Source organism: Thalassophryne amazonica, chromosome 19 (assembly GCF_902500255.1).
Source record: "Thalassophryne amazonica chromosome 19, fThaAma1.1, whole genome shotgun sequence".
Taxonomy (NCBI): Eukaryota; Metazoa; Chordata; class Actinopteri; order Batrachoidiformes; family Batrachoididae; genus Thalassophryne; species Thalassophryne amazonica.
Window position 1 is genome coordinate 48,901,105 of NC_047121.1, and position 10,932 is coordinate 48,912,036.

Sequence of the window (10,932 nt, forward strand, 5' to 3'; positions counted from 1 at the left end):
GGGGGGGGGGGGGGGTCAAGCTGGTGCATCAAAGTTAACCATTGTTTTGTCATTTTATCCATTCATTCATTCATTCACTGCTTACTCAAATTAAGGGTCCCGGGGGGGGGGGGCTGGAGTCTAACCCAGCAGACATAGGGCTTGAGGCGGGGTACACCCTGGACAAGACGCCAGTCTATCACAGGGCCACGTATGGACATACAAACATTTACACATGCACTCACACCTACTGTTAATTCATGAAGGCAGAGTACTCAGAGGGAACCCACGCCAACACAGGGAGAACATTCAAACTCCACACAGAAAGGCAGCAGGTGGAAAAAGACCCCACAGCCTTCTTGCTGTGAGGCAACATTGCTAACCACTAATCCACTGTGCCACCATTATCGTCATTATGCTCCTTTAATTTGATGAGTTACAAGATGATAGCATGTGTGGAGGGGTGGCAGCCAGGTGGTTAGCGCACTTGGTTTCAGTGCAGAAGGTTCCTGGTTCAAACCCCACCCCTGCCATATTTCTCTATGTTATGTGGAGTTGCGTCAGGAAGGGGATCCGTGATCCGCCTTGGATTTGCTGTGGCGACCCTGAGTGAAAACAAGGAAGCAGCCGAGGGGACTTACTTTTACAAGATGATAGCATGTACTGTTTTTGAGTTATTGTGCTAACAAACTGGAGGAGACGGCGTCATTTATTTAACTATGTATAGTGAGGTCCATAAGTATTTGGACAGCACGCCACGACAAGTCTATGACTTTCCCCAGATGGCATGCCAGTTCAGTGCAGATTACATCCCTAGGCTTCTGTAGCTGTGAATGGACAAAATGGGATGTGCAACTTTTGCCTGTTGCATCACAAGGCACAACGTCTGGGTGGAGTGACAGGGGCAGAATTTTAACGCAAGGAAATAGATCAAATCTAAGCTCCAATCTCCCATGTGTCTTCTGGGAAATTACATCTGAAAATTCCTTTGATTCCCTTTTTTATTCAAGAAAATCCTTCTCAAAGCCACTTCACCCTACAGCTGTATAAACTGTGATGCACCAGTCAAAGGTTGCACTCTGTACAGTTTCTACAGTCACAGCTACAGAAGCCTATAGCTCCAAGGTTGCAAGTGGACCTGTGAATGAAAATGAGTAATTTGGTCTATTGGTTTGGATCAGTTAATTGTCAAGGTCAGGAGTGGCTAAATTTCCATCCATATGCCAACATTAAGGAATATGGCTAATTTTATGGCAATAAATCTCAATATTTTATTGTTAGTGAACCCCATTGGTTCAAGATTTGTGCAGCATTTCTCGACATGCCTGATAGTTTGAAATGTGGCCATGACAGCGCTGTCTGAGGACTTGTAATGTTTTTAAAGAAATCCCAGGTGGCATAAATTCTCATAAATTCAAAGCAGTTAGATCATGCTTTGTTCATTATAATGCTTTGTTGAATTGTAACTTTTGCAGCATGTCTATGCCGCTTGTAAGATTAACACATTTCTTTAGTTATGCTCCATTCACAACAACAGAAAAGTGAAGTGTTTGGACAAATGGGATTGTACACCTTATAAAGTATCTATTTTGAAATAGTTTTGGACACATTATTTGGATTAATGACAATGATGTTTGAAGTTTGGCATACTTCTACATGAAACCTATGACTGAAGAGTGTTTCATAAATCACATGTGTACATGGTGTATGGGATATCGTACAGCTTTTACTATTTCATGCCCTTGTAAGGGCATGAAATAGTACATGAAATAGGGCACAACAGAAGAGAAACACAAGATGATAAATCTGACCCCTAAATCAGTGGACTAGATTTTCAAGCACTTTGCTGCAAATGTTGAGATGAATTTCTTGGAAAAACTTGTCTACGTGGTGCTTGTCTCGGGCAGGATGGTGACTTAGCACTGTTGCTTCACAGAGAGAAGGTGCCAGATTCACTTTCTGTGTGGGGTGTGCATGTTCTCCATGTGCTGTCCAATTACTCTGGCTTCCTCCCATTTCCAAAGTCATGCAGGTTAGGTGAATTGGTGTGAGTGTGAATGTGTTTGTCTCTATGTATCAGCCCTGCGATAGACTGGCGGTCTGTCCAGGGTGTACCTCAACTCTTGCCGATGGTCACTGAGGTAGGCTCCAGCGTCCCCGTGACCCTTAACTGGAGTATAGGCAGGTTCAGAAAATGGATTGATGCATGGATGGTACCTGTCTCCAGTCGATGGTACGCAATACTCTTGAGCTATCATAACAGCAGAACCATGAACCATTCAAAGTGGTGCCAGTGCAGTCGGGGTTATGAAAAATCTGGTGAAGAACATATAAAAAGATTCATTTAAGAAAAACAACATTAAAAACTTTTGTAAATTGTGGAATTAATCATGCAAAATGTTGCCTAATGCCCTGCAATAGACTGGCGTCCTGTCTGGGGTGTACCCTGCCTCGTGCCCTATTACTCCTGGCATAGCTCCCCCACCCCCAACCCTTAATTGTAGTAAGCGGGTATAGAAAATGCATGAATGAATGAATGAATGAATGCTGCCTAATCTTAATTTGTTGTATCCTTGGGTACCTCTACAATGACTTTGTCAAATACATGGCTACTTAAAGAAACTGGAAAATGAAGCCGTGGAAGCACACAGTGCTAGGGAATAATCCCTAGTAGCTTGATTTGACTCCTTCAAGAGATTTTGACCCAATATAGGCCAAAATCAGCAGTGACATTTAACTTCAACAACTTCCTAATTCATTCAAAGATGGTTAACCTTGTGAAGTCTGAAGAAGGCAAGAGATTAACAGGATACAACACAGTTCCATCAAACTTTGATTGCCCTGGGGGGCTGGGGGGGGGAGGAGGGGGGGTAATCTTCAATTTCTAAAGACAAGCAAACCACTGGAGATGTGTCAGCCTACAGAATTTAAAGTAGATTCACAGCAGCAACGCTGACTGTCTGCAATGAAGTCATCAGCGGAACAGCAGGGGCATTGAACAGACATTCTCTAATCATAAATAAACCTCTTGCTGATCCAGCTGTACACTCTGCTCTCTTTTGTTCACATCTATTCTCAGCCAAATGCTTGGGTATATCTAAGGTAGCAGTGAGTAAACAATAATAATAATAAGCAGAAGGGATTCAGTTTAGACAAGGGATCTGTGAAGTTCTTTGGAATAAATCAGTTAGCCCTTGTCCAAACATGGACACTCTAACATTTAATTTACGCTTTTCTGCTAATGAACCATTGAACATTCATCAAAACTGGGCTTTTTAGTAATGTTCACTACTAATGGCCCCTTCACACATAGTGCGAAGTTTGGATGGCGTTTGGACGAAAATGGCAAAACAGCAGAAAACAGTTCGAAGTAAGTGCACCATGAAACATCGCACCAACGGGCAGGTGTGCACAAACCCAGTGCTAGAGTTTGTGCACGCGCAGGTGTCTTTCGGGCAGGAACACACAGTGCCAGCTGCGGCACATTGTGCCGCGTATATAAACAGCTGGTACCTGTGGTACCACATCGCACTGCTAATGTGGGGAAAAAAGGCAATTTGAAAACAGAAAATTCTGTTTAAGTCCTGGCAGTGTTCATGGCAGTGTGAGCAGCCACACATTGGCTAAAAGTGATGAAGGACTTAACATACAGAATTTTCAGTTTTCAAATTGCTTTTTTTTACAAATAAAAAATGACATATTTACAAAAACAGATTTATTTGTAAAACCCACCACATGTTTCAGTAACTGTGTGTTATAATGACCAGCCAACTACTGATGTCAAGAAACTAATGTACCCATAATGCAATGCGGCATGCATGTCTAAATGCTAAAACCTTCAAAATTAGTGCATTACTTTAAAACTAAAATATATAGCTGATATTTTCACTTTGTAAAACAACAGACGTGATGTTAATTTCAATAACTTATCCGGAATTAGTTTGTTTAAAATTATAACCATAAGTCAAAACTCTCTGCCTGTGCAAGACTCCAGTGAAATGACCGGCAGGTCTGTATGGTGTGAAAAGAAATTATCTTTTGTTTTTTCCCTTCCCTCCCTCTTAATTTCGGTCTGGTAGTCAGCTCTCTGCAGAGGATAGAGCTCTACCATTCATGGCTGTCTGTCTGCTATAAAACATGTAACGGACAGGCACTAAAATCTTTGAGTTCAGACTTTACAAATGTTTCTTACTGTTAAGCTTCATTCATTGTGCCCACAATAACATGTTAGCGGTCTAAAAGTTGTCGGAACTAAATTTATCTGAAGCTAATTGGTCTGCTGATGGTTTTCAAAGTTATCTGGAAAGCTAATTCGCTAATGAAAATGTTAGCTTTGATAATTAGCAGTTAGTGGATTAGCAAAACTGTGCCTACCACTGAGTTTAGGTTTAGGTTTTACCACAGAGACGGATGGAAGAATAGATGAAAGGACAGCAACTTTTCTTGACATGCACAACTTACAGTTGTGAGAAAAAAATATTTATTTAGTTTATTGGCAGATCACAAACCAGTTTTAAAGGTGCATACCACCTACTCTGTCACAGTGTGCAGACTTGTGGCATTAATTATTCTAAGTCAATAAAATACAGAACATGAAACAGTAAAATTAAAAATAACATAATCAACACGTACAATAAGTATCTTAACACTATAAAGAAACAGCAATGGTTTGATAGTTTTAGCACACCATTTTTGAAAGACTGAATGCTTACACCCTAAAACCATCACATTGATGTACTAACTAACAGGGTGTGATTTATATGTTATTAAAAAAAAAAAAACTGCTTAAAACTTGAGAACTAGGCCAAGGTGGTACCTCTGGAAATGAACTCTAGACCCCAGACCTTAATGTCTTGAACATTACAGTACTTGTGTATTATGCTTTGAGGTGACATGTTATGATCTGCCACTATATAAATACACTAAACTGGATTTTTATTTTGTATAAAAAAAAAACATTTAGGAGCTCAGTATAGTGTATATGTTTTAAAATAATAAATGCTGCATCTCTATGAAACAAGCTTGGTGAGATCATTACATAAGGGACCTGTGTCATGTGACTCACGGGAAAATCCTTTGGAAACAGTGATTTGCACGTGCACACTCCACAAATGTTGTTTTTCCCGTTGTCCTGACCAGACCCTGAGGTGAAATAAGTCCAGAGTTGTGTGGGGGCGTTATATTGTGGTGGTAAAGATTAGGAAGGATTTAAATACTACTACTTAGTGGTGCTTAACCTTACTGACCCTTGTAGGTCGAATACAAATCCTGATGTGTTTGAGAATTACATTAAGCCTTTGCTTTGAACTCAAGCACTGGCAAACACATAGACTGAGATGTTATTTTTTAATCCCAATTTACACCTCACGGGACTCATTTATCAAAGTGCATGTAGGAAAGGTTGTAAATGCTGTGGTGCAAACGAAATTTAGCAAGTGTGTAAGTACAAAAAATACTTCTTTATTGAACAGGCGTGTGCCGATCATTAAGTATCAGCTGTTGATAAATCCCAGCATGATCTAAGGCTGGGCAGACACTGTACGATATTTTAAATCGTTGTACTCGGCTCCAGCTCAAACTGTGCGACAAAACCACAGGATGTAAAAGTTCAGAGCGCACGATTTATCTCACACTATACGGCCCGATGCACTGATGTGATCTGACTGCTCACATTGTACGTTCAAAAACCACACGTCAGACTCATGTTTCCAGAAGCAAAACGTAAACAGAAGCTTTTGTTTCTTTTTTCTCAAACTTTATCTACATTTCTTATTTTTACAAAAACTCTCGATGGGAGACATCAAAGTTTTAACAAAAAAACAAAAAAAAAAATACAAGACTTTAAATGAGTTGAAGAAATATCTATGTGTGTGTGTGTGTGTGTGTGTGTGTGTTTGTGTGTAGAACATGTACAAATTGTACGTAAGACAATAAATAGGATCTTTATAATTAAAGTAAATAACAATAAATGTATATTAATTATATATACACTGTACAATTTGTACATGTTTAATAAAGTCCCCTTATCAATCAATCAATCATAAACAATATTTACGTTTTAACGTTGTCTGCAGGAGGGCATGCATATGTGCATTCATGAGCTTTTGACTAGAGGTGGGCGGATCGATCCTTATATTGATAATATCGATACCAATGCTGGTATTGATATTGAACGATCCTCATGTAAAAAGATCGATACTCAAGCTTTTTTCTCTCCTGCACACACTGACTGCTGCGCACACAGATTCATCAAAGTCTACTCTCTGTCTGTAAGAGCAGCGCTGCGCTGTGTCACACAACACAGAGCAGCGCACCCTTGTATTGTGGTTTGTCAGCCCTCTACCTCAGGAGATTTTGTTTTGTGTTGAGTGATAATTTTTAAACGAAAATGTTGATTGCGATAATAGAGTATTTTGTTGTCACGTACAATGGTGAAATTCTAACCTTGGTCTTTTGGATGCTTTGGATCTATGAAGCTTAAATATGAAAACGTATCGGTATCTGTATCGATATCGGCGATACTGGGCCTGTATTTACTTGGTATCGGATCAATACCAAAATTCCTGGTATCGCCCACCTCTACTTTTGACAAGAGCAGAAGTTAGCTTTTACATAATATATGACAAAGAGGTTAAATTTACACACAAACGAAATGGAGTTTGTAGCTAGCTAGACCAGCCACTGACATCACAGTGCCGCTCTGCTCTGATTGGCTGTCAAGGTTAAGCTGGGCAGACACTGTATGATATTTTCAATCGTTGTACTCAGCTCCAGCTCAAACTGTGCGACAAAACCACAGGATGTAAAAGTTCAGAGCACATGATTTATGCTCTCACACTATATGGCCCGATGCTCTGATGTGATCTCACTACTCACATTGTACGTTCAAAAACCACACGTCAGACTCGTGTTTCCAGAAGCAAAACGTAAACAGAAGCTTTTTCCTTTCTTTTTTTTCAAACTTCATTTACTTTTCTTACTTTTAAAAAAAAAACTCTTGACGGGAGACATCAAAGTTTAAAAAAAAAAACAACAACCACAACATAAGACTTTACATAAGTTGAAAGGGGAAAAAAGAAACAGAAGCTGCTCTCCCAAAGAAGTGATCACTGTTTATGCTTTCTCCGATGTTTGCGCATGCACAGTGCGAGAGGCGCTTGTAGCGCTTCAGCAGCGGGATACCATCACGACGGCCGACCAGAATATCAAACAGGTTTGATTTTCACACGACCATACGATTGCTGATCGGGAGGTGGTCGTGAGAGGTTACACACAGCTCGTTACTCCTTGTATACTACACGATGCAGGACACGCGATTAAGCTGAAACTCGGAGCGATCCAAAAAATTCTCGCAAGAGTGAAAAATCGGCTGAAAAGGGCCAAAACTCGCACAGTGTAAGCCCAGCTTAAAGCACATGCTTGTGCATCTTCACGGTCATTTTCATGGCAATGGTACATGGTCATGATACTAGTTGATTGTCAAAAGGCGCGGTTTGTTCACACAGGTGACTTTTGTAGGCTTGAAACCTCTGAGGTCGATGGACTCATGAATGCATCTGAATCTATTTTTCATCATGTTCCTTTTAATCGATCAGCAACAAAATGTCACAGACTTCATTCCACCACTCTCTGAAACTACAAACTGTCAGCTTTATAATGGACCCTCCCATTAGTCAATATGTGCCTCACAGCCAATTCTACAAGCTGGAAAATTTCACATGGGTCTGTCTCCTGCCCCTTCTCTTCCTCCTTTCAGCAGACTGACCGCGTTCAAATGCTCACTCTGTTTTAGACTTTGCTGCAGATAGTTGCTCATTTTACTGACACAACATGGGAATAAATTCTTGTAATCTCAACAAAAATAGGTAGAAGAGTCTTCAGTTACTAGAAAATACTTTAAGTTTTATTAATTATTTCACTAAATAAATTATAAGTGTAAAAACACACAGTGGAATACATTTTTAACCCCTAAATGAATGTACGAGGTCTGTTAGAAAAGTATCAGACCTTTTTATTTTTTTCAAAAACCATATGGATTTGAATCACGTGTGATTGCATCAGCCAAGCTTGAACCTTCGTGCGCATGCGTGAGTTTTTTCACGCTTGTCGGTTGCATCATTCGCCTGTGAGCAGGCTTTGTGTGAGCACTGGTCCACCCCTCTCGTCGTTTTTTTATTGCAAATAAATGTCTGAACGATTTGGAGCTTTGCTGCATCAGTTTTTTTCCAGAAACTGTGAGAGACCTCCAGGTGGACACCGTTCAGAAAATTAATATGGCTTTCAGGGAAGATTTTATGGGATTAAGGAGTGATCCAGATGGTTTAAAGACCGCCCACAACTGCTGAGAGCGCGCTGCGCTCCAAGCGCCGATCGACAGGCTGAATCATCCAGATCATTTCCAACGTGAAGGCTTTGTTGATCCGGGACGTCGTCTGACTTTCACAAAGAGGCAGAAGGCGTGGATATCAGCACTTTTTCGGCACATTCCACTGTTACAGGAGTTTTTTTCATGGAAAGAAAAGCGGAGGGACGCGCCACAGAGCCGTTCATTACGTGGCACAAAACCACCTCCATGTTGGTCTCACAGGACGGCTTTCAGGTAACTTTCAGATGGCTGTCGGTTGCTTTTCAGTCGTGTGATTATCCGAGAAATTGAGCATGAGCTGGACATGCCCCAACATGTCCTGTGAGGCTTCATCACGGCGTTGCTTTGCGCCATGCGGCTCCACCACGACGTGTGGAATTCCGCTCCTCTTTCCATGACAAAAACTCCTGTAACAGTGGAATGTGCCGTTCATTTCTAAACTGGACGCTGTCTTGATCCGGTATGTCGTCTGACTAGCACAGGAATTGTGAAAAGACATGGACATCAGCACTTTTTCGGCACATTGAGACAGACGTCCAAATCGTTCAGACATTTATTTGCAGTAAAAAAACAATGAGACGGGTGGACCACTGCTCACACAAAGCCTGCTCACAGGTGAATGACGCAACCGACAGGCGTGAAAAAACTCACGCATGCGCACAAAGGTTCAAGCTTGGCTGATGCAATCACACGTGATTCAAATCCATATGGTTTTTGAAAAAATAAAAAGGTCGGATACTTTTCTAACAGACCTCATAGAGTGCAGCTGAGGACTTACCCTGAAACATGGATTTTTCTTTTTTTTTAATTCTTGAAAGGGTAATTGTAAAACAGCTAACTGCTCATCTGCAGAGGAATGGTCTATTTGAAGAGTTTCAGTCAGGGTTTAGAATTCATCATAGTACAGAAACAGCATTAGTGAAGGTTACAAATGATCTTCTTATGTCCTCAGACAGTGGACTCGTCTCTGTGCTTGTTCTGTTAGACCTCAGTGCTGCTTTTGATACTGTTGACCATAAAATTTTATTACAGAGATTAGAGCATGGCATAGGTATTAAAGGCACTGCGCTGCGGTGGTTTGAATCATATTTATCTAATAGATTACAATTTGTTCATGTAAATGGGGAATCTTCTTCACAGACTAACGTTAATTATGGAGTTCCACAAGGTTCTGTGCTAGGACCAATTTTATTCACTTTATACATGCTTCCCTTAGGCAGTATTATTAGACAGCATTGCTTAAATTTTCATTGTTACGCAGATGATACTCAGCTTTATCTATCCATGAAGCCAGAGGACACACACCAATTAGCTAAACTGCAGGATTGTCTTACAGACATAAAGACACGGATGACCTCTAATTTCCTGCTTTTAAACTCAGATAAAACTGAAGTTATTGTACTTGGCCCCACAAATCTTAGAAACATGGTGTCTAACCAGATCCTTACTCTGGATGGCATTACCCTGACCTTTAGTAATACTGTGAGAAATCTTGGAGTCATTTTTGATCAGGATATGTCATTCAATGCGCATATTAAACAAATATGTAGGACTGCTTTTTTGCATTTGCGCAATATCTCTAAAAAGGTCTTGTCTCAGAGTGATGCTGAAAAACTAATTCATGTATTTATTTCTTCTAGGCTGGACTATTGTAATTCATTATTATCAGGTTGTCCTAAAAGTTCCCTGAAAAGCCTTCAGTTAATTCAAAATGCTGCAGCTAGAGTACTGACAGGGACTAGAAGGAGAGAGCATATCTCACCCATATTGGCCTCTCTTCATTGGCTTCCTGTTAATTCCAGAATAGAATTTAAAATTCTTCTTCTTACTTATAAGGTTTTGAATAATCAGGTCCCATCTTATCTTAGGGACCTCTTAGTACCATATCACCCCAATAGGGTTTGTAAGAGTAGAATGGGAGGCAGAGCCTTCAGCTTTCAGGCTCCTCTCCTCTGGAACCAGCTCCCAATTCGGATCAGGGAGACAGACACCCTCTCTACTTTTAAGATTAGGCTTAAAACTTTCCTTTTTGCTAAAGCTTATAGTTAGGGCTGGATCAGGTGACCCTGAACCATCCCTTAGTTATGCTGCTATAGACTTAGACTGCTGGGGGGTTCCCATGATGCACTGAGTGTTTCTTTCTCTTTTTGCTCTGTATGCACCACTCTGCATTTAATCATTAGTGATTGATCTCTGCTCCCCTCCACAGCATGTCTTTTTCCTGGTTCTCTCCCTCAGCCCCAACCAGTCCCAGCAGAAGACTGCCCCTCCCTGAGCCTGGTTCTGCTGGAGGCTTCTTCCTGTTAAAAGGGAGTTTTTCCTTCCCACTGTCACCAAGTGCTTGCTCAAAGGGGGTCATTTTGACAGTTGGGGTTTTTCCGTAATTATTGTATGGCTTTGCCTTACAATATGAAGCGCCTTGGGGCAACTGTTTGTTGTGATTTGGTGCTATATAAATGAAATTGATTTGATTTGATTTGATTTAGAAGATCTGTCTGTTTGTTTCCCTGTTTGATTATACTTTAGTCTTATTATTTCAAATTGATCATCTCTCCCTCTGTATTAGTTATTTGTGGTATAAAAGTCAA